A 25,517-nucleotide genomic window follows, 5' to 3' on the forward strand; every position below is an offset into this window, starting at 1 on the left:
CGCCCTTTCAGAGACGTCGCTTAACTCCACAGACTTGTGACGTCTGCTTCGCAGTCTGCAACCAGAAAACTGTATTCGCAATGGAATCCTGGTTTATTGATTTTCGACACAGTAGGAGTTTAAAACACTTTACTAAGTTTTAGCGTTCGTGGATAGATGTCTCTCTATGTTTAGACCAGACGATTTTTCCGAAGGGTACGGCAATAATTTACAGAGCAAGCTTTGTTATAAAAATAAACATTCATTTCCTTCTGTTACAAATGAGGTACTTAAAGCTGTTTTTGATCTGCGATAACATTTAATCTTAATTTTCATAATTTAATCGTCACGCAACGTCATATATAACCGATACTGAAAATAAATTCCTTGTTTTGCCTCTGTTTCGTCGACTTCTATTACATATGCAATTGTAGCTTTAATGCTATTACAATGATGATACAGGATAATGCACGTTGCCATTATAAGTTTTGAAGAACTAAAAACGGGATCTTCTTCAAATTTAGTATATAACCATCAATGATGGTAACAACAAAATTATTGTCAATTACTTTTTTTTTAATGGGAAGTACTGGCCATAACAAAATTTAATATATTTAAGCTGATTAATTCCTCTTTTGATGAAAAGACAGTGAAGTTATTTTGCTGGAATTACAAGAATCTGAATACTACGGATTCCGGTAACAAAGACGTTATTATAGTTATTATAGTTGTCTAAATCCCGATAAAGTTATTTTTTAGAGGTTGTTTACTACAACTTTGTCTTTATTTGTGGAGAATCTCAGCGGCTAAATAAATATTCATGAGTTAAATTACGCTATAGTACAATACTATTTTCCAAAATATTTTTATTGAATACTGACACTGCGCTCTGACTAATGAGTATCGTTCACAATGAAAAGACAAAAATATTAATGACGGGTGCAACGGGGACTAACTGTAGCTACTAGAAAAGGCAGCAAGTCGCAGCATGAAAAAAAAAACAATAATGATGAGTATTCAACTTAAAAAAATTGAGAAACGATATTTTAGAATTCGTCCAGTAATACAGTCCTCGTAATGCTGACGGACTGTACTACGTCAACAGTCTAATCGTAGTTTGAGTGAGTTTCTGCAATCATAATTTGCCACCATTGCCGCAACATTTGTTAAAATATTTTTCACCTATTTCTTGCAACACAGCGTATATAAAAAACTAATAAGTTTAGTACTAGCATAAAAAAATGTTTAAAATACAACAAAAGCCACAATTTTTGCATTTACAGTTCTCTCAAAAACAGAAAATTTGTCTGCGACATGTTTGATTAGCTACTCGAAAACACCTTACTATATATCCCTTGAAATAAATCAGTTACATCAGGACACACACACAGATCCAGATACTCACAAAACTGACAAATATTTACCAATAATTATATTAGTATTACTAAACTAACTTCCGGCCGAGCGAAAATAATAAACTTAGCCGCCCTTGACATAATCGATTCTACTACACTAATGCGTTGTAAATGCATATTTATCAATATTTATCACCTTAATATGAATTCAATAATTAACGCGAAGCTCCAATTGACATTCAAGTTCAAGGAGAATAATACCAAGAAATGCAGTACAGAATACAGTGATGTCATCGGTGCGAGCTTCTATACTGTGGGATAAACTAACTAACTTTACATTCTTGGCTTCAAAAACTGTCTGTAGAGGTCTGCTCACCGGTGAGGGATGGGTGGACTATTGATAAGCGAAAGTATTTACCAAAATTGTATATCGTTGCTAGAATTACAAGCAAATATATAGTAACAGACGATAATAGTCTACTTGGTAAAAATAAGCTTGAAATTAACTACTTTTTTTTTGGAAAGTTGAATGGAAAATATGATGAAGATTCCTCTGTGGAACCAATTTGTTGCATTTCCGAATCAAAACAAATAAAAAAGACAGACGGAAACTAAAAAACATAAATTTGATCGCAAGCGATTCAATTAATGCTGAGAATCGAACAAAACCGTAAAAATACCCGAATTTAATCGAAGCTGTAGGTGCGTTTAGTAGCAAATATTGAAAAGTACTTATACTTTTGGGAAGGGAAGCGATAATTCTTCCCATACAGATAACGACAAAAATTTAATCCGTCTGTAAGTATAACATTCATGCTGAAACTATTCCAGGGACGAGAAATGATGAGAAATTATTATATTTGTCATATTTGTGATGTACTAATGCAAGCAGTAAGCGTCTGTACCGAGGAACTACCGCCTCTTGGAAATACCATGAAATTTTCCTTGTCGTTTCCGTTTGTTTAAAATATCAGAGTGAATTGTCCGTAGGGAATAATTTCTTCTACGATATAATGCGGCATAGAAGAGAACGGTGCAATCAAATTTTGCATTTCGATTAAGCTGCGGCAATTGGAAAAAATTTTCCGTTGTTTCTTGGCAAACATGTATTTTTTTAACACTGGCAGCCTTCAGCCAGTATAAATTCTAAAATAACAAAATAACAAAATGCAAAAATATAATTTTTAAGTGGTATGTATTGTGCCAAATTCGCAAGGTTCAAAGTTTTGCGGACCCAACTACGTAGTTGTCAACGTAGCAGCACTAAACTGAAAGAGAAAATTGAAAATGTTAAAACTAAGTTTAATTTTCTGCGTCGAGTTGCGACGGTAATTTTATATATTGTACCGCCTGCAACTAATTAACGCGACTAAGAAACGCTTTCAGTTCAATTCTTTTTGTTCACTCTTTCAATAAGAGCGTTTGTCAATGCATTACGCTGCACAACCCCGAAATGGTTCACTTTCGTGTTCGAATATTTCACGACATTTCAAGACTATACAAAAATGTATCAAAATAATACGATAGAAAATATTTTTTTATATCGCAATGATTTTTGAAACACCGTATGCAGTGCAGAGGACATTACTCTACCCATAACTAATACTCAGCGTACTGATAATTTAGTAATATCTAGAAAATCGCCAAAGATATTATAGCCGTAAGTATCTTTCATTTTCTTAAGATTAGAATTTCATAACGACTGATGTTGCTCTATATGAGCTGCAAAACTGTGACACGCCAAAATCCCTCCATAATTTAGGCAAAACTTTTTTTCAAAATTGCAATTTTACAAAAGCACCAAAGCGGCTGCGTTTGGGCTAAAACCACGTTTCTATAGCTTAATTTGTGTCCTTTCGAGTTATTTGGCAATAAGTATTTCTGGACAAGTAGGCTTCTAATAATATAATAATAAAGAACATAGTTTGAGGTAACGTGACAAGAGATTCTGCTAGTAAGGTGGTTAGAATAAATCAATTCTATGCGTATAAGCCAAAATTTATACACACGCCCAAACCTGAAGATATGGACTCGCGTTTTAATTTTCCGTGTTTGTTTTCAAGTTGAAAACGACATTTTCTTTTCAAGGAGAAATTTACTCAGTGACAAGACAACATTTACTTCTAATGTTGTGCGTTTCCAGAATTGTCGATGGTGAAGCGATGTGAACCCTAATTTCTTAATGGAATGCTGTATTTCAAAACGAATTGATACGGTATTTTAAAGAACCAAATAGTATTTCCATATTTTTTCCGGAACTAAACGCGCGACAGGCTCTTAGGTATCAAGATGGTGGACCTCCTTGTCACAGCGCAGCCGGGGTAAAAATATTTTTGTATATAACTTTCTCACAAAAATGGATAGAGCGCCGTTCAGAAGTAGGTCATTGGGAACATTAAACCACTAAATCTTTTTGTTGGCTCATTTATAGGAATTAGTCTACAAACACAAACTATTCCGCGATATTGATCAGCTGGAAGAAATTATAAGGCAGTGTGTCCGACTTGCACATTTATTTAACTTACTAACAAAACCTTGGAAACTAGAAAACATTGCATCAGTGTTTTGATATAACTCACCCTTTGTATGTCTGTTATGCATAAACTTATAAAAAAATTGAAAACTAATCCATAGGCTCCAATGGCGTAGTCAGTTTTCTTCTGAAACACACAAATTTTGATATATAATCTAAACTTGTGTTTTTTTTCTTTTCCAAAATATATAAGAGCTGTTTCAAATATATATCATACAATATATCTATTTTTTGTGAGTAGGCCACGAATAATAAAGTTTTTTAATTTATTATACACAGTTTTGGTTAGTTACAAATTAAACTTGTGTGCATTTTCAAAAAACTCTAAATAAGCCTAATAAAACTATTAAAAGACGCATACTGCGTTCGCTCCTAAAAAAAACACTAGTTTAGTATGTAAATATCAAAATTTGTGAGTTTTACAAGAAAACTTTCAAAGCCACTGGATCATTAATAAAACAAGCTATACAGACCAGTTTCCACTTTTTGATAAGTAAATGCATAAACGAACTGCAAATGGTGTCTAAAAATGCAACATTTTATTTATCTAAATATCCAAGGTAGCTATGACTGTTTCAGTTTGTGGAACCTTCCGTTTAATCGGAACACGGGAGCAGCGAAACACGCTTATTTAATAAGTTAAGGTACGAAGTCATAAAACAAGTTACACATATTTATATACCATGTTTATAATTGCTTCAATACAGGGTGTTTGAAATATCGTTTCGGCCCCGCTTAAGCGTGTAACATCGTTGTAAAATCTTTGATTACGGTTTGATTTTGATAATTTTTTTTCTAATAGATTTCTCAAAAACGCACTAAATCCTTATGTTTCTTATCAAATGTACTTGAGGTCATGGCTAATTGGGACTAATTTTTTATGTCAAATGTTGCGAAGGGCTATCAGGGATTCTTATTCAGGACTACATAAAACTCAACTATACTAATTTCCATGAAGTTTGAATACAGGGAGCTCGAAATATAGCGGGCGCCGTGCTTAAGCACTACTAAAGAGAAATGAAACGGTTTTTTCATGCAGCATCGACTAAAGTCATGGCTAACCGACACAGTTTTTTGAAGCGGAAGTACTTTTCGAGATTTTTTAAAATTTAAAATGACAACAGATTCGTATTCAGGCCTAGCTAAAAGTAACTATACCAATGATCAAAGTTTTTAATGTTTTAAAAAAATTAATATTGTAAACCCTGTAAATAACGATTATTTTGTATGTGATTTTAAGGTCTTACAAATTTTGATTATACAAATTTCAAAATCAATAAAAAGAAAGACTTTTTAAGGGACATTTATTTTTTAATATGGTGTTAAAACAATAACATTAATAAATTCGAAAGGCGTAAACAATATAAAAAATTAGCGAGTCAATTTCACACTCGCCTCTTTGCTTCTTCGTGGTAAATTTGGTTTTACAAAGCAAAAAGTATGCCGACGTCAATCAATTTTGATATTTATTTTATTTTCATTATTAGATAAGAATTAAAAATTCTTTTTAATTAAAAAAATTGAGCGTTGCAAATTCTGTTGAGTTCATATCTAATCCTCTCTGATCATATTTAATTTTAAGAAAATCGTTAGTGTCTCTCAGTGAAATCTATCCAACAAAAAAGAATCATCAAAATTGAGCCATAGATTCTTAAGCGAGGCGCCGATATTTCGAGCACCCTGTATTGGAACTTCATGGAAATTAGTATAGTTAGGTTTTACATAGTCCTCAATAAGAATTCGTTAAAGAAAGCCCTAATAGCCCTTCTCCATACTTAACATTTAAAAATTAGTGGCAGTTGGGCATGACTTCAGTTTGATGTAATATGAAACATAAGCTTTTAGTGTTTTAGTTAGGTTTTAAATAATTCTGAATAAGAATTCGTTGCCAATTTATTTTTTAAAAAATTCCTAATAGTACTTCTCTCTTTTTCTCTTTTATTAAATAGTATCAGTTGGGCATGACTTTAAGTTGAGGCAATAGGGAAAACAAGGCTTTAGTGCATTTTTCAGAGACCTATTAAAAAAAAAAAACAAAATCGAACCATAAACAAAGATTTTACAAGGATGTACAGTTCTTAAGTGGGACACACTGTATATAACATCGAAATTAATTAGAAATGCGGCGAAATAGAACGACCACATTTAATTTTAACTGTTAAGCAGAGGACCACTACCACCAAGGAGTATTGGTACCGACGAGCGGGTTTTTGGCAGCCTCCGTTTTCCCCCTTTTGTTTTGACAAAGGTTCCTCGTGTTTTTCGTACGTAACTCAGCTTCGCAGGTAGTTAAAAATTTCATTCTGAGCGACGTCGGGACGCCAGACGTCGAAGCGCCCCCCGAAAGCCAGCGTCGACTCCGTATAGTTTCTACTCTCGCGATTAGTCAGTTGTTCCGCGACGATCGCATGCGGATGGTCACATGACCACCGGGCAGACCATCTTTCAATTGTCAGTGTAAACAAGCATCAAGTACGCGGTAAACACTTAACAGAAAAGATAACCGAATAACGTCACACATACTTTTTGACATATCAATCGTACCAATTTAAAATTTTTATTTTCCTTGTGCTGCCAGTTAGGAGTGGTGCTTCCCCCGCTTATATTTGAAAAACAAGAGCGGCAAAGGGGGCGCGATACGGCATTAATTACAAAAAAATGGGTAAGTGTTGGTCTGAAGGGGGTTTGATTAATTAGAGTTACTTTTTCTAGTGAAATTAATGTCGATATGTTATAGTGAACAGTGTGTCCATTTAAGTAATGGACATACATTCGTCGAATTTAATATTCAATCGATAAAAACTATTAATGTGGGCTAAGAACGGGGACCAACAGTCGCCTCGTATAAAACGAACGCTTTTTACATTTTACCGTTTTAACTTTTGGAATGTTTCCCATTCCTGTACAGGTTGGATCAGGTTTTTTATTCAATTGAAAGGAAGTGATTTTATATGAAAATAAGGTTCGTATCTCTTAAATTGACTCGTTTCCAACATATAGGGTGTTTTAGTTTTCAAGAACGGGAGAAATCAGAAAAAGCTAGATCGAGCCAGTATCGATCCCACTAACAAAAATATTGAATATTATACAATATCTGCTATTTTTTCTTCCAACAGGACCACTATAACCACAATCGGGCTTCTCACTGTCAGATTGACAATCGCGATGGATATCAAAATGTTTGTGACAAATATTTCATTTCAATTTCGAAAAACGCCCTGATTGGTTATGGTACGAAACTAACCAATAATAACATTTAGGTATATTGTTATTTTGACTCAGGTTATTTTTTGTTTACAAACTGTACACACTGTACGGATATCAATCAGTAACAATCAGCAAAAACCTTTGCTGGTTCTTAAGTTGGACGATAATCAAGAAATGGGGTTTCAAATTAATCTTTATATCTGCAGGATTGACAACTTACCCGATGTAATTTTACAATGTCTTCATCCCAAATATCGCTTAAAGAGGTTGACAGTTTCTCACTCTACACTTACAAAGCATTTAACCATACACAATCTAACAGTTGTGGTTTACTAACTAATAAGAAAATTATCCAATAAAAGATTGAGACAATTTGTTTGTTTCCACATAACAACTAAACGTATTTATGAATCAGTCAGAGTTTATTTTGCATTTTCAACGATACTGTACTACTATTTTGATAGAAATTTCATACAACATAACGAAGGAAAATACTCCAATGGAAAATCATGAACTATAAGTTTTGGCAGTTGGTGTAGCAAAGACTACAATTAAAGGTTAAAATATTCGCTATTAACTGCAGACTAAATAATGAAACTGTGACTTACGGTGTGTAGTGTATAGAACATGTATATGTTTTTGAAAATAGTGAATTCTCGAGTGATTTAGTCACTTTTTTTTGTAATTTGAGATTAAAGTATTGGCGAACAAACAAGGTATTTAACAAATTATGTTCACACTAATTTTGAAACAAAGTGCTAAAAATTAAAAATAACAAGTCCGCTGAAACAGCATTTTTCATATTTTTATTTATTAAATTCGAGCTTACAGGGCAATTCAGCACCCAACCTTATCACCTGACATTTCGCTGCTATTATTTCATACTGCCGAAAGATCCAGCGGCAAGACAAGCATTTTGTATCATTTTTTTTAGCAATTTTTCTGGAATTCTTGGCCGTAACAATAATAACGTGCAATTTTTCCATTTGTCCCTCCACTTTGAGATTCATTCGTTATGTTATGTGATGTAATTTCAATAACACCCTGTATAGAGCTTTACATTAGCAGCCCTTTTTTCAATGGGTTTTATATCCCATTTGCCCACTGAATAATTTTTTTTGCAAAATACTCCATTACTTGCAAAATACTTTAACTTTTAATTTAAATGGCATTTTTTTTTCTTGTTAATGAAGAAAAGTATCCAACTGTACCTTGTTAAAGCACAGTATTATCCGATAACGATTCTCACAAAAATTCATAACATTTTCGAATTCAATATTTTGGATTGCGCATTGGGCCTCGAAACGCTCAATCGGTAATTTTCGATATCCAAATAATGTGTGCTGACCCTATCGGAAATTATCCTTGCGTCAGCTACCTGTTACAGAACCGTGGTGGCTTTTCGCTTAATATTCGACGTACATTCTGCCGCATTTTTTTAAATTTCGATCGATAACTGTTGTCATTAAGCCAGACATTCTTGAAATGTAATGCTACTTTGTTGTGTGTTTAATAATGTGAGAACTGGTATCGCGAGCCTATAATAATAGAAATTAAACGCTTAATAAGCCAATAAAAATTAACAGTCAAAAACATTTAGAAAAATAATATTTCTAAAAACAATCTTCATTTTTCCAATATATCCTTAATAACTTAGTTGATTGTTGTTACAGAAAAGGCATGAACCTTTAACTTTCAAAATGCAAAGTCATTTCCTTTCCTAGATCAAGAGGTCCTATCCAATGCTCAAAATAGAGGATTTGCCCTAGATAGCATCCTTCACTTTTCTACTCATTTAAATAATGCTCGTCAATAAGTGATATAAGCTGAATCCTATAAAGTTTTTAAGGGCTTCCTGCTCCATATTTAATACTCAATTGTGTTAAGCTTTCGAGGGCGCGACTATCTAGTCGTCGATTAACACGTAAACCTAGACTCGAGAAGTCTAAGAAAATGATTTTCACCCGTGCCTTCGGAACGTCAAAATGAAATCTCATATCTAACACATCACGCATCATCAACATGTATTTTCATTTACATGGTTATGCTAAGCTTAGTCAAAATTTTATAAAATAATTTTACTGATTTGTACGAAATAATGTGATCCCTTTTTGTCGAATGCTTTTTGAACATAAAGTATGATGCATTATTCTTTCATTAACTTATTATTTACTTAATAATTCAATTTATCTACGATTGCTATAGTTCATACTCTATCATCGGTGCCCGATTTGAATAAGACTTATTAGAGTGACACATACAGCATTCAGGAAAAATCGGGCGACGTCATAAATTTTCCGGAAAAGCCATTCGTAGAAATGAGAATGCGGAAAACAAAAGGAATTTCTCAGAACATTCAGGAACTAGAGTATATTGTAGGAAGTAATTTTTCACATGCCGGAGACTCGTCGGAACAATATGTGTGCGGTGAGTTTAGATTCCAGTTTCATTCCTTTAATCGACCGGATTGCATGGATGCACTGGCACATGCAATTCTAATTGCTGGCTTATGTAGAAGCATAAGGGAGTGAAAAGATTTTATTCTAATAAATTTTTCGTCAGTCAGATAATAAAACTGGACAGAGGGGCGTATTGAAAGTATTATATTTTAAATAAATTTTGTTAATATTTATTCACAAATACCAACACCTATCTTTGTTTATATTTACGTTAAACAATAATCTTTGCATGTATGTAACAGTTCTGTAGGTTGTCTGGAAAAAATAGACATAGTATGTTTGTCTTAGGTTTTTTCCATCATTAAGGATTGATGGCCATTGTAGTATTGGGCAACTATGTGGTGATGAATAAAGAAAGGAGCACATTTTTTTATTTCGTGGCCCCCATAGAACAATCTAAATAATTGAATAGTTCCTCATATAGTAATAGTGGAATTCTATATTTAACATTTTTCCTGGAAAATATTACCCCATTGAATATGAGAGTATTACATCCCACAAAGAGACAGGCATAAAGGCCGATTATGTCGATATATATAATTTATATTTAATTGTCCATTTAGGTTCTAAACATAGAAAAAAATTGTCTGTCATAAATTATCTTGAAGTGGCTTAGCTTTTATCATTCGAAAACTGCTTTTTGATTAATGCAACTAAAATTTTAATTGAAATTTTAGCTTGCTTTGTCAGGAAAAGAATCTGAAAAAAAAATTTTAAAGGTAAAATATGTTTTACGCTAACAATTTAATAATTATTAGTTAATTATTTAATACTTAATTTAAAATTAATATTCGCAACCATCAGTTTCTTTCTTTCTTTTCTTCCATTGATTTGTGTTAATTAATTCTACTTTTCAAATATTTACTTTTTTGTGTTAACTGGATTTATCTGCAAATGTTGGGAGGTAGAATTTATCTAGTTAAAAGAAATGAAAATACAAAATAAAATTGAATCCTTAAAAAATGTATTGAGCTGTGTGTGTATACATTAAAATCATCCCATCAATACTCTTATAATGAATAAGCGATAGTCCTCATTTTTGGTAGTCATTGTTGCTTGTGAATTACACTCACTTATTAAGTTACTATATAGAGTGATACAGTGTGTATATTCTCGATCATTCATAACATAGTAGAATGTATTTGTGTGTGACCTGAGGATTTATTGCGGCATACCCTTTACTTTAAGCACTTCAGCCCCCAATTTTGCAAACCTGATTCTTCCCCTTTCCGGTATGTGCACAATACGTTCTCTGTCGTTTCCTCATCGTCCAGACATAACATACCTCAGCATTCTAATCCCAGAAGTCACAGCCAGTATGAGCGAGTTTCCGCTGCTTATCCATCTATATATCTATAGCGCCTCTGCTCTTCTTCTGGCTTTTTCGTGTCCTTACGATTCACCATGTTCAGGCATCAATACCCGTGAGACCTCTTTGTTACCTCTATAATTGCAGTTAGAACAAAATTGACATGACATGAAAATTCTATATTCGTTTTGAAAAAAATTAATATATCAATCAATATTATACCGCCTTCGTAAATCTCTCGATGCCACGAATTTTATAAATTAAGGGGAATCAGTTTTTGTTAAATCTCTTCAGGCCACCGCTATCGGTGGATTATAAAATAAAATTTTCTTTCCAGAGCGTAATACATAAATAACGTTATTACAAGACAAACGAGAATTTTTATGCCGGAATTTATCTCCCTACGGGTGATTTCATTTAGAGAACGTATTGCCCCGTAAAACGAATTTAAGAGACTCCAGAAATGAGATTCGTCTTCGTTCATTTGCGGAATTGGATTCTTTGCCAGATTTTAGTCGTTGTTTTGCACCTGGTAACGTAAAAACGTCATTAAGCCCAGATAGGTTCGAGATGTTAGGTTTCGTTAAGAATCCACATCAAAATGCTTTGAACAAAAATTGAAAAGATTTAATCCGCTTATTAATAGTCTTAAATAATATGACGAAGCAAGATCAGGAATTATATTATTACTTGTGATATATACCATTTAACTATAATAATACAAAAATTAAACCGACCGATCAGAACAATAGACATATATCGCAAGCACGACATTCGGCATTTAAACAACTGACATTCGAGCATTATCCTACATAATTTGTTCGAACACAATGCCATCGTGGATGGAGGCATGCGGTAACCTCTGCTGTTTCTCTTAATATATTTGCTATTCTATTATTTGCTTAACCCGGGGCTCAGACTCACAATCCTTCAAACAAACGCCCGGGGAATTTAAAAATGTTTAAAAAAAATTGCTTGTTTATAAACTGTATACTCTTTGTATTTTATTACTACGAGTTTTTGTTGCTTGCAAATGAAAAGCAATAATTGAGGTATAATCATTGTATTTTATACAATATCTGGGTTGCGAAATGTTACCTTTGGGGAGACACAAAAGCAACAAATTTTAAGGTTACTTTTGAGTACTTGATTCAAACAACTTATTCATTTAGTAAGTTGATAATTTATTTTTGGAAGCTTTCAGCAAATCTCTGTGACGTCGATTGTTGAAGTTGATTACTATCAATTAGTAGAAACACATAATTTTGCATTAAATAACATTCCGTTATTTTATACCCTCCTCCCATAAAACTTGTTTGTAAATTGTGATAGAGTGTTGTTTTAGAAGTTTCAAAATTCCTCCCTCCCCAAATCAATTAATTGTTTAATTGTGGGATATTCTCCACTTTAGTTATGGTGGTTGGAATAGTCTAAATGTCCTAAATATGTAGGTAAGTCTTGTACACTGACCAATGCATTACCCTGTTATCAACATTAGTAGAATAACACAAGATTAAATGTGCGTGGCTGATGGACCGACTTTTCCGTTGCGACCTGATAATCTAGTTACTACTACTACTTAGATTTCATTTTTTGATTTTCCGTTTCTTCGTAGAACATGCTATCATTGTTTTTCCATTGTTCAATACCAGTTATCGTACGCAGCATTGCATTGCCCATTGTGGTGATTTTACTGTACGTTATTCACATTCATGGATAGATTTCATTCTCCTCTATTACACTATGTTCTTAGTAACGATTTAGTGTACATTGAAGTAAAATTTCTACACTTAACGAACGACCGCACCGACGTCGACAAGAATTCAAGAGGATTATCCGTACAGATCGGATTTATAGAAAATGTTGCATAGCACAAGGTGTCCAGATTGTTGTTTTCTGGGGTATCCTTTACTTTTTTCTAATAAAAATACATAGTAGAGAAATTAAGAGAACTACAATAGATAATTTAGTTATTCATTTATTTAGTTTCATTTTTAATAATACTTCTTCTAGGACTAGCATAACCAAAACAAACTTGTGACTAGGATGGCCTTTAGCAAACTTGTTGCATAATAAACGATTTTATTGCCACTATGCTTGCTTCAATTTAAAAAAAAAACTGTTTTAATAGGTCTAACATTATTATTTCTATACCAGTTTTTGTATTTCTAAACTATTTCAAATCATTTGAGCATATTAAATCTTCTTTTAATTGCAGTGAGATTATTGTCATGTATACTGTCTTAGAAATAAAACATTAATAAGTTGATATCTTAGTAATGTCTAAAAGACAAGGAAAATGGCAATTTTTTTATAGGGAAGGTTGCAAAAACTGAAATATACATATGGTATGCAACCTTACGGAGCAAATTAGGAAAGTTAGAAGAATAATGTGACAACCACACCATTATATCTCGTTGAATAAATGAAATACATATACAAGAAACAGACTAACATGCTAATGCTGCACTTCTCTCATTTTTTCCTTTTTATATGCTTTCAGTTTAATGTAACTTAATTTTTAGTTATTATTTTATACATTGAGAACTCATATATTTTCAACTCACGGCAAGCCGTTTGCAATATACGTTGATGCTCACCAGAGCCCTATATAGGCGATAAATAATTACAATTTAATTTAAAAGAAATTTTGATTTACCAAATGATTCTTAAAAGAAAAAAATCAAGTTGATTAGTACTCCTGTTATAATAAGATCTTATTTTTGACTAACAATTATTTGCAACCTTTAAATATATTTGAGAATGAGGGTAGTGCCAAATTATAATGATTAACCCACAAAATTTTGAGTAGTTCACAACTTTATAGTAAGTATCTAATATTCTTTCTCGCTTTCGTAAACAAAAATAATACGGCGGTTGTTGTTTTAGACAGAAATAAATAGGAATCGGTTTCTCCTAACGTTCGATCGCCATAATCTGTATTTTATTAAGAAGTTTTGTTGCCAATTCAATCATCAAAGGTTTCCGTTCTAGCTAAAGACGTTTGATTAATACTGAAGACAATTTAATTAGGAAAATTAAATTACAGTCCCCCCGTCAACAAGATTTTCCCCTAACGTGTCCCCATTCAGAAAAAAATCGTCTCACATTCCTGTGTATAAATTTTAACATATATTATTATTTAAAGTGCCGTTCCAATTTTGCTATTTTTAAAGCTGTTAATACTGGAAGCAATGTTATATCTTTATGTGTTTTAGAATGGGGCATATGTTGTGAAGTACATCCGAAGGTTGCAACAGTCTACGAAATTGAAAGAAACAAATTACTTTTATTATTGAGAAGATTTTGCTACCTTTGCTACAAAATCGGTACATTCGTCTTGCTTACGTACTCCTAGGCCTTTCAAGGATTAATGCATGAAATTCGAAGGTAGTTATAAATTGAGCGTTCAAAAACGAGGCGGAAAGAAAAGGGATTGTCCTTTAACGATCTAGCTTTAAGCAAAGAGCAATAGGGTGATCTCTCCAAAACAAAACGCTTTCAGAAAGAAAGACATACGTTTTGCATAGTAGCATTACATTTAAAATTGAACCCAGCGTTTTCGATTACACAAAATCTTTTTAAAAAACGCAAATTGTTGTAATTACTAATTATTTAAATTCATGTTCATTCTAATTGTGGTGCACATAATTAGTAGGCGTGGAAGTGAATAATAGCAAATTGTTCGAATTGTTCAGTGAAAAAAAATAAAATACCAATTATTGATTGATTGATTAACTTTTAATGAAAAAATAAGTGAGAATACTGGAAAACGGGTAAGGATGTGATGTGATGTAATGTGAAATCTTAATCTTCTTTTATACCGTTATTACGACGATCGGTCATCTATTTCCACACCATATGAGATGTACCAAGTTCTGGCTGGCTGCGTGGTGTTATCCGAGTAGGTGCTGAGTCCAGATCGCAGATAGAATTAAAATACTCCGAAGGTCGAACTGAAATCATAGTTAGAAGTTTTGTATACAGTTATTAAGGTGTAAAAAACAATAATGAACCAAATTAATGCCATATAGCGTTTAACTTTAACTTTAGAGGTCTTTTGATTTGTCGATTTCAGTTTAGTATACGTTGGTTAGTTTGCTGTTACATTTCGATTTAGACTTAATTGATTTTTTATGATTTTCTAAGTTTTAGGATCGCCTTCACACCGCGCAACTAATCGGAATGTGTTATTTCCGATATGGAACATACACCCGCTAAATGCGTTGATATCTAAATCCGGTATAATCGTTATTCCGCTGTATATAAAATGTTTTAAAAGGATTCCTTGGCATTGACATAATATAATTTGCAAATTTTTGCTAGTTATTAGTTAGCGATGGGACCAGCCAGATTTCTTTCATGCATTGATTCGACAGTATAGAAGAAATCCTTTTGTAGATGCTGCCTGCCAGCATCACTACTGCTATATTTTGTCAAAGCAATGACGCGCCATTTTCAATTCCAAAGATAATCGAACAACCGCAACCGAAATCCGCCAATTAGGCTATCGATTCCCAGAGGTTAATAATTCATTTTTCAAGCAAGCTAGCTCATACTCGGTCGGTCTCGATTTACATCGGGAATTACATCGGGGTTTGTAAAAAAGAGCACACGTGCGGATCAATTTAATACAACTCTAACGGTCGATAATGGGGTGAGCCGCAATATCGAATGCGATTTTAAGTACTTTTTATCCGCGTTTTTATCCAATGGCTTTAGCTACAACGCTATAAACAGTTTAAAAAACTACTAGGCACTTTTTTAGTCGAACATCGTGAAAGTTAATAACGGCAAAACAATCATTTTTCACTTTTGCTTTTCTTCTGCACTTTGTGCTCATTTTATTAGCACTCGGTGTATACACGCCATAATGCGTATGGCATATCAATGCGGTATTTTTAATCCTATTGTTTCATAATTGTGGGGACAAGACTATCATTAACCACTGCGTGTTGACATTTAAGAAATAATAATTACTAAAAAGGGTTAACAAATAGAAAATTTCATTCGTCCTCTTTTTACTGCAGTAAAACGCTCTGTTTGAGTATGCCAATGGCGTCATCTTGACACCACTCATTCATTGGTCCTGGGGAACTATGCAAACTCCCCATGAACAAGGTATTTCCTGGAAAGTACAGTGCTCTTCTAGCGGAGATAGTGAATATGTGCAGCCATAATGGATCTCAATAGAGCGCGCTGACTGTAGGACAGACAAAATGGCTAAGCTGTAATACCTACTTTTTCATAACATTTTCTGGCAATTTTTTGGAAGCAAACATCTGTCTTTGGTAATAAAATGTTGGTGTATGTGTATGTAGGTTCTAAGTTTCTAGTTTATGTGGGTGAGTGAGAAAATTTTCGTCTAAAGCGGTAAAGAGAAAATGCTGGAAATTATTTTTAATATTCCAGATAGCTAAAATGCGTATATACCGTTTTAAAGTTGGGAAATTTTTTATTCTGTTCTTTAAATTGCTTTTGCTCTTACTCTTAAGGGAAATTGGTGGTGGATGTCCGAATATTATCTGTCTTTCTTCTTAGGCCATCAATGCAGCTCTGAGCGGATCAGATGCTTGCATTGCCGCTAGAAAACGCAATGTCACTACAAATTAAATTTACTTCCACAACAAAAATTAATTAAATAACTGTCTGACACTCTAGTGAAAATAGCATATCATAAAATTTTACAAATTTTAGCAAAATGTATTCGTAAAGTTAGATATACCTGGTATGCAATAATAAATATCCTTCAATCTCAGCCTTGTTTAGGCGTCAGTGCAATGAACACGGATAAATTTTAAACCTAGGCAGATGATAAGTGGTTGATAAAGATCGTGGCATCTTCTTCCGGATTTGTAGTCAACCTATCTGAATCAAGCATACAATTTTCTATGTTATCCAGCCATACCAATACATTATTTATAAAGCAAACCATATTCCTGTGATTTTTTATTCAATGCATAACATTACACTTTGTTGAGTTTCGCTTGAATAAAACGGAATTGGAAATTATTGTCTAATAGCATTAAACGCACTTCCCTCTATATTTTATACTGAATAAAATATTCGTTTCATTTTATTTCATTCTAAAAATAGAGCCCTCAGAGGCTATTCTCAAGTACGTTAAATATCGATTGGTACGAGAGATAGTGGTTTGCAGCTGAAGTGCCACCAGTGGTATACAGTGGATGAAAAGAGTTCAAAGTTGCAATGGAACAAAAAATTCGATACATTTGCCGAAAAATAATTCAATGCCGCTTGTAATTTTGATTCGCTTCTAATGGTATTGTCATTTCTTTTATTAAAAATATTTATGCTTGTAATCAACTGTGTATGAAATTGATACTAATAAGATTAAAACAGAGCAAATAATTATATAAATAGATATCGAAAAATCCTTTATTCTAACTCCCTACTCTAAAATACCCAATCTTGCAATGATTAGGCGTGCGCAAAGTGCCACTTCATGACTTCAACTTCTTGCTGAAAATCTAGTCACATAGGTTTTTAACCCTCCTCCATCGATCTAAAATTCACAAATTTCAGCGTTGCAGTGTTGCCGATTATATCTATCACTAACGACAACTTAATTTTTTTAAATGAAACAACCTCTATTGTGATTTTCGTAAAATATTTCTCTATAGCGGTCACTAGCGATATTATTTTCAAAACAGAAGAATTCTTATTGCTACGATAGCAAGGGGTACAGTATATTCCTCAGTTTTCTGGGTACCAATTCGCTGTAGCGTGTAATAATCCTGCATAATCCAGTATTTCAAAAAAGTATTTTAAAAAAAATTAACAAAAAGTAGTCATGTTACACATAAATAGGTACTAGCGTTTTCGAAATAACAGCAGTTTTATTAAAAAGTGCAATTTTTTAACATGTTTGTTAGTGTAAAGTACCCTTGCAATGACAAATTAGGTTAGTTTTGGTTACCTGTATCAATTAAGGTCATTCTAGGCTTGAATTGTCCGAAGCAATACTTTTAAAACTGCAAATTCTTAAAAAAATTGTTTTCATTTTGACAAAATAATTATCAGCTTAGTGCCTAAGACGTATTTACGAAAAATTGACAATAGCAGTGACATATGCATGTTTTCTTCATGAGATTTAAAAATTGAAAAACAAAGAATCCGAATGTCATTTGACTAATCTTATCCATTGTTATTTAATAATTGATTCGGCAATACACTGACTATTGTCAATTATATGAGAAAAGAATTAGATTTTGTTAGAAAAACGCTTTCATCTCAAAAATTTAAGCAAGATATATGAATTGGAAGTGGTTTTAAATATCCAGTAGAATTTTTCATAATAAACATTTGAAAAAAAAAAAGATTTTTTGTCATATTCGTGTAAGATGGTAAAATCAGGATTTTGTAAACACTCTGTAGTCATTACTGGCAAATTTGAGTACAAATTTCAGCGTTTTAGATATTCAACTAAACGAGGAATAGGAACTTAAATTCGTGTCTGTTTCAGACGAAAAATATGAAAAATAATTAATATGTTTAAAGATATAGGTATAGGGAAGGCAATATAGTGACGCCGGAGCGAACAACGGAACATACTTAATTTGCCTCATTAAAAAAATCAAACTTGTTGTTACTTTTAGACAGAAGTGGCAACACTGCGTAACTGAAAATATTTCAGATCGATAGAGAAAAATCAAAAATCTATGTGAATAAATTTTATTAGCAAATTATTATGTACCGTTTTCCCAAAACGTCTAATGTTTCATCTACCATGAGACACCGATACATATGCAATGAGAAGGGAGCACCGCACAAACGTATCAGTAACAAATTGTTACAATTTTCTTAGCAAAGATTGCAATTATTACACTCAAATCGGGTAAATAAAAATTGTGGACAAATCTGGTACGTGAAATCTCCAGGTATGTAGAGAGGTTTTGTATAACATCATTTTCGGGCGCGGTAAACCCGATACTGCATTTTTTTGAAAATATCAAGAACGCGCCATCAATTAAATTTGAAAACAATTTCCAGCAATTTTAATTTAAAATATTAATATCCAATAATTGAACTTTAATTAATATTTAATTTTCACTTTATTTCTTCATGCTATTGCACAACCTAATATTTTGCCAATAATGCTTCGTTTGCCTTAGAAACTTTTGCTAATTCGCGAAACTTTTAGTTTGAGTTAATAATTGGAGCCTAGCGACGTAATGTAATTAATATTGAACGAACAGCCTGGGGAATATATTAGCTTAGATTTTATTAATGTTTGTTTCCTAAATAAAGGAAGTTGCGCCATGCGCTCCGGAAGTGACTATTTTACCGCGTCTACGAGTAATCTAAATTCCGGACTGCGGGACCTGACAATTAATTGTTGTATAAATGATATAAATTTTAAAGAATTTACTCCATTTCATTAATTAAAACATGCTAGTTTAATTACTCAAAATTACGTTTCATATTTTCAGCCAAAGTCGAATTTCCGCACACAGTTCCGGGACCTTGAAGTAAACCAAGTAAAAAGTTTTTCCAATAAATTCGAAAAAAGTAAAATCCGATTACCACTCCCTGACTTGTTCGTCGTATGGAAGAGCTTAGCTGTTAAAATAAAACAGTGACCTTTTTCCAAAAGGAAAAAGGAAAACGGTTTTATGTTCAAAGTGACAGGGTAGATATTTTCTGGTTGTTTGAGTTATGGATTTATTATAAACTTTGACGTAAGCGGATAATTTCTAAAATATTTCGCAGCAACCAGAAAAAATAAAATTACTTTTAGTTTCATTTTTTATAAGTCTTCTAATATAAAATAGAATATTATACTTTACTTTTATATTATTATTGTTATTACATAATTCATACAGAACCATCAGAACTGGCAAACGCCGAAATACCCTTGTTTTAAATATCAACAGAAAATTCCCATCGGAAACGCTGGAACTGACTCCGGTCATTGTTTAATGAAGCTGATATTTTAAAGCGACATCTTGTACAAGTCATAAAAGTTCATAATTGGATATTTTAGAGTAGCGAGTACAAAAATTATGTATTAAGCAATTTGGATTGGACATTTATATGCCGTTAGTAACAGGAGTGTAAACATAATAGTTAAAATAAACTTGAATTTCCAAAATTAGGACTTTGCGGTTCTAAAAAAAACGTAATTTGCAATACCATATTTTAACATATCATACCTCTTTTTGATGCATTTCCATACCTCCCTAGAAAGTACATTATAATAATGATTTTAGCGCAATATAAAATTTGGATAACATGTTTGGGGTAATTTTTAATCTACAAATATCTATGTCGGTACGCATTTACATGGTTTTAGGGATTTACTTTAAAGGGCGTGAGTGGACTTCTAAGTTTCTGATTTCATTGCGTAACACAAATTTCCATTTTAATTTTTATTTCATTATTTTGCGTAATTTGGTGGTTCAATAATTAATTTATAATAATACCTGATATTTTTTTTTATTGATTAAATTATTTTCTGTCCAGAGTTTTAGAGAAAATAGCTTTCCAAATAAAGCTCTATTTCAGATTTGATGGATTTCAATTCCATGTCAATATAGTCCATCCTTCTTCATTTTCTCGAAAATCAGCTAAATATTCATCCAAGATTTTATATATCTCGTCCTTCCAGATGTTTGAAAATATATTCGAAATGTTCTCGTGTTATTTTAAATTTCGTTACTCAAACGCAAAATATTTTGCTTCCATTGAAGCACAGTGGAAGCAAAAAGACTGCTCCTTGTTTTAAAAATACTATATGCCGAGTACAAAGAAATAAGTTGAAAGTCTTAAGACATTCTAACCATTACTTTCAATCTGCCACCTTTATAACATTAAAAATGGAGCTGACACTAGTCAAATGCAATACTAGACGTTGGATAAAACATTTAGTAAGATTAAACTATTTTTTCTCTGATATACTTATTGCCTATATGAGGCAACACGTATTACATATTTTTAAATTGTAATGAATAAGAGCGTAATAGATATTTTGATTTTAAAAAGACGCATGGCAAATCTGCAAAAGTTATCGTGCAATTTTGTTTTTCAGGTATCTCCGAAAATATTTAAAATAATGAAAGTCGCTAAACGGGAATACAGTTAGGCAATGAAATTCCGATGGTGGACGTTGAATTTCAATTATTTTGTGGAATTTAAGCAAATCAAATTGGATTTGTATTTTCCAGAAAAATCGCTTTTCCAATTCCTATCACTCACACACTCTTCTGGACCACGTACCACCTCAAATTAAATTAGCGTAAACGTTGCCTACTGAAAACACGATTAAATTTCGAGGCCGCTCAAAAATGTTTAAGTGAAATCCGGATACTAATTAATTTGAACTTTATGAGATGCAAAACATTATTCGTAATGCTTTAGACGAACGTTTTAAATTTAGAACCGGCACCGGAATTTTCAATTTCCCGCAGTTATATAAAATTAACAAGCTGCAAACGAACAACCGCAACATCTTTAGTTTACCAAGAACAAACTTGTTTTCAAGATGATAAATGTCTTTTGAGTTTTAGCCGAGGGCTAATTGCTTTGTTGAGCAAATTCTCTTCTATTGAGTGAGTAGTGTAGGAGTAACAAAATATGTAATACCACTCCCGTAAATGAAATTTTTTGAAAATGGAAATTTTAATTTTTGGAGCTTTTCAGTTAGTTGAATGCGTGTTGATATTACATTTGTAATATATTATACAGGGCACCTCACTGCTGCGTGATTCCTTTATGTCTGCACAAGAGTTTAGTTTATCGAAAAATCCTAAATGCAAAAGTTGTTTGTGTGAAAGTGCTACATAAAATGATAATAATTAGTGTCTTACAGGGTCTCTCATAAGTTTTTTAATTTTCTTATTTTAAATGAAACACCCGGTATAATATTAAATTTTTGGAATTCTGAGAAAAAAATTAACCAATCAAAATTGCATTTCTTTCTTCTTTTTAACATTTCTTCAAATATTTTTTTACATAGACACATATTTTCTATCAAAAGTGAATGAAACCCGAAAGTCTTCTTATCTCGTTAGTTTTGAGCTCGAAACATTTTTACATGCAATTGGTTTAATTTATGTCAAGCTAGCCATCGAGGTCACCCGAATTCTTGCCAATTTTGCCACTTTGCAACGTATTTTGTCGACGATACCCTTTACTAATCTAAATCCAGACGCACATAGAAAAATAGTAGACAAACTTTATTAAGTGTTTGGACTTCCGTTTGAACATTTCTCGTTTCTTGATTTCTGAATTTTAAAATTTTTAATTAATTATTACATTCTAGATTCAGTTTTCTTGTTTCTAGTTCACGTTCTAATTAAAGTAAATTATTGCCGTTCACCATCTCCACTTTATTTCTAAAAACAAAAATTATGTTTCACTTTCTGCCTAAGAAATAAAATATCCAGAAATCAATAAAACTGCACAAAACGGATTCCGGAAAAGGCATCAGTGAATTCAGAACTAGTCTGCTTCAGACCATATAACATTTTACCGTAAACTCCTTAAAACTCTTTGCTTTTAAATCCGTTTATGTGCTAATTTTGGTTAGGTAGTTTTTTTAGGGACATTTCATAGAGCAGATTATTAATGATAATTAGTATTTACTTAATAATTGGAAAATATTCTAAAAATGGCTAAGAAACTTATCTAGTGTATAATAGACATTAGAAGCAAACAACAATCCCATCATATGGTCTAAAAACCCGATTTTTGATATTTTTAAAATTTTTTAACATAATAATGTTAGGGCATTTTAACAATTAATGCAAGTTTCTATTATAATATACATGGTTCGCAAATATAACTATAATTTACGAAAAACAAGCAAACACATTCACTAGGCAGTACCGATTCTATTAACGAATGCTTCAAGTTTTCAGAATTACTAATAATTATAAAATGTTATGGGTCTATGGAGAGAGATAAGTGTTTTAGTCCACGAAGAGATTAGATACCAAACTAAATTTAGATCTGAGGCACGGAATCGAAGACGCTCATAACAAAATGAATTTGTTTGTGGCTAATGTGATATACGGTATTGAAAAAATATTTTATAAAGTAGCCTTTTTAAGGAATTTTTAAAAATTAATTAATATCATGCACATACTACAACACTAGATAACAAAATTAATGAAAAATACAATTTCGCATTTTTGTTTGTCGATTCTTGCACAGAAAATACAAAATATAATGCAGTAAAAATTAAAATGTTACAGAGCATACCACTGTTTTTTCTAAAATAATTTACGACTCTACCTGTTCATTATATTGTAATTTCCTTTAGTTTTTGTGTCAGTTTAATCAGGAAGAGATAGGAGTTAGGAATCATTAAATTTTTACGCCCCACAATTCCAGTTGCGTCACTTAATTGGGCCAACCCTGTCTATGGTAGTATCAGAGGCAATGAAATGCAAGACATCAATTTTCGAGAAAGAAGTAGAAATAAATGAAAAACAGTTTCCGCTCAGCGGAATTCCTCACTTGAGCAATTTCCTTATCGTCAATTTATCTTAAACACTTAACGACCTGGATAATGTTTTGCCAAATCTGCCGGAAAAGGTAATGGATTTTCTTATCGAACAAAACGCTCTTTTTACTATTAGACGATTAATCAACGAATGTAGCTAAGGGTGCCGCTAAGGATTGCGTGTTCTTGAAACTGATTTGGTGGTATCCTAATTGGTGTTAATTCTATTTATATTAAAAATCGAAAATCAAAAAGTTAAAATATTTAAGAAAAATCAAGACATTGCGATTTTATTCATTATCAGTAGAGCTTACTTTTACTTTACTAGAAATATATAGGGTATCGAAATTATTGCTTACTTAAAATAGGGCCTCGCTCAAAAAGATCAAAAGTATGATACCTAAAAGTTTTCATTATGGAAAGTCGTTTAATATCCCAAATATTGAGAGTTGGATTTGTACTAAGTTTCAGTTCATTATTTTCAAAATTGTACCGAATAATATCGTATGGCTCTTGAACCATTCAGCATTTTCATTCACGTCTTGGTCAATTTTTTTGTTCAATACCGTGCGTAGGGTTGTGGAATTAACCGGTCAATTGAAATAATTTTTAAAATACCATGAAATTTATATTTATTTATTTATATTTTCCGTTACAACGTCGTCGCGTCGTTCTGGGAACCAAATAGAGTCGATATTATTATTGTAATTCCCCGAATCGCTAAGTATCGTATTCGGATGTTCCTTGAAGGGGGTTAGAGGTAAATTGGACATCACAAACGCATAATAATTTAATATAAGATACATATTATTATTATTAAATAGTGATAGGTAACACTCTAAAATTGCAAGATGTTATTTAAAATATTTTTTGACCAATCAATTAAAAAGTGGTCAATTGACCACAGTCATTTGACCAGTTCCAACACTAACCATGCGTGCAAGATATGTTTATTGTGTTTAATGTTTCATTTATTATCTTATCTTAGATCTTCAGATTTTTAAACTCCAGGATGCCGGTTTTTGGTATCTGATCGCTCCCATCACTAGCATCGGCGCTGTATATGCTAATATCCGGTTCTATTTCTTCCTGGCTACCCCCCAGTAATGGCAGCTAGTATAGGAGAGTTTTTAGTCTTTTCCAAACGTTTCTTGTCGATTGGCGAGAAATAACCAACATCGGCTTCAAAGATAATAAAACAACGTTATGTATTTCTGTATTTTAAGAACAATATTATTTAACCGACTTTAATCATAAGAATTTTTTTTTTAAAATACAGCAGTGAAGTTGCACTATCACCCTCGAAACGTTCCATTACATGCAACTTTTGTCGTATTACAAAGACACCAAATTAAAAATTTTGTTTCAAAACGTTGTTAGATAAAATGCGCTACCTTTTAATAACCAGTCATATTCTCATAAATCATTAATTCTAATTAAACCATTATTTTTGTCATTAACATATGGAGGGAAGTTAAGCTATTGTAGTAATATAGGAAATTGTTCAATCTCTTCATATTCTTTTTCCGAAAAGGTTGTATTTATGACTACTATGTAATACGTTGTCTGCAAATATTTAAAAGCATCCTTTTATTTAATTTTCGAAAGAAATAAAGAAGAAATAAATAATACCAACGTTCTAGATAAAAAAAACCATAAACTCTCCGGTATACCAGGTGTGTTCAAAAAGTAAAAGGACTTTTAAGTTTTATATTTTATATTTAATTTCTTCTTCGAAGTAATCCCCCACAGATATAATACGAAGCACTTCTGGTAAGCACTTTTTGGTATAGCCTTCAGTCCAGCGATTTTTTCTTTATCTCCTTAACCGTTCCAAACCTCCTTCCTTTCATGGGTTTTTTGAGTTTGGGAACAGGAAGAAGTTGCAGGGGGCCGCAAACCGCGCATAACTTCAAGGTAATACTCTTTATTGGCCGTACGACTTTGCGGTAAGAACCTTTGATGTACTACTAGCAGTTTCGGAACAAATTTTAGGTTTTGGGAACAGGAAGAAGTTGCAGGGGGCCACAAACGACGCATAACTTCAAGGTAATACTCTTTATTGACCGTACGACCTCCTGGTAAGAACCCTTGATGTACTACTAACAGTTTCGGAACAAATTTTGCTGCTACACAACTTCGGAAAAAATTGCATAGCACGAGTCAATAGAAATACCGACGTCATTAGCCACTTCTCTAATAGTGA

At 32.5% G+C, this 25,517-nt stretch overlaps 1 protein-coding gene across 7 annotated transcripts in view; it reads left to right on the forward strand.

Moving 5' to 3' along the window:
• The first annotated feature begins 6,229 nt into the window (after positions 1–6,229).
• The window catches only part of LOC132704069 (fibronectin type III domain-containing protein 4), a 123,355-nt gene continuing 104,067 nt past the window's right edge, over positions 6,230–25,517 (forward strand). For 2 of the 7 annotated variants that reach the window (XR_009619221.1, XR_009619220.1), the window contains exon 1: positions 6,246–6,529. The gene's annotated coding sequence lies outside the window, so the exon portion shown is untranslated. Of the gene's footprint in view, positions 6,530–25,517 lie in introns of all 7 variants that reach the window. The other 5 variants (XM_060673748.1, XM_060673749.1, XM_060673750.1 and 2 more) reach the window with 5 other exon arrangements.

Source organism: Cylas formicarius, unplaced genomic scaffold, assembly GCF_029955315.1.
Source record: "Cylas formicarius isolate icCylForm1 unplaced genomic scaffold, icCylForm1.1 PGA_scaffold_6__28_contigs__length_40554024, whole genome shotgun sequence".
Lineage (NCBI taxonomy): Eukaryota > Metazoa > Arthropoda > Insecta > Coleoptera > Brentidae > Cylas > Cylas formicarius.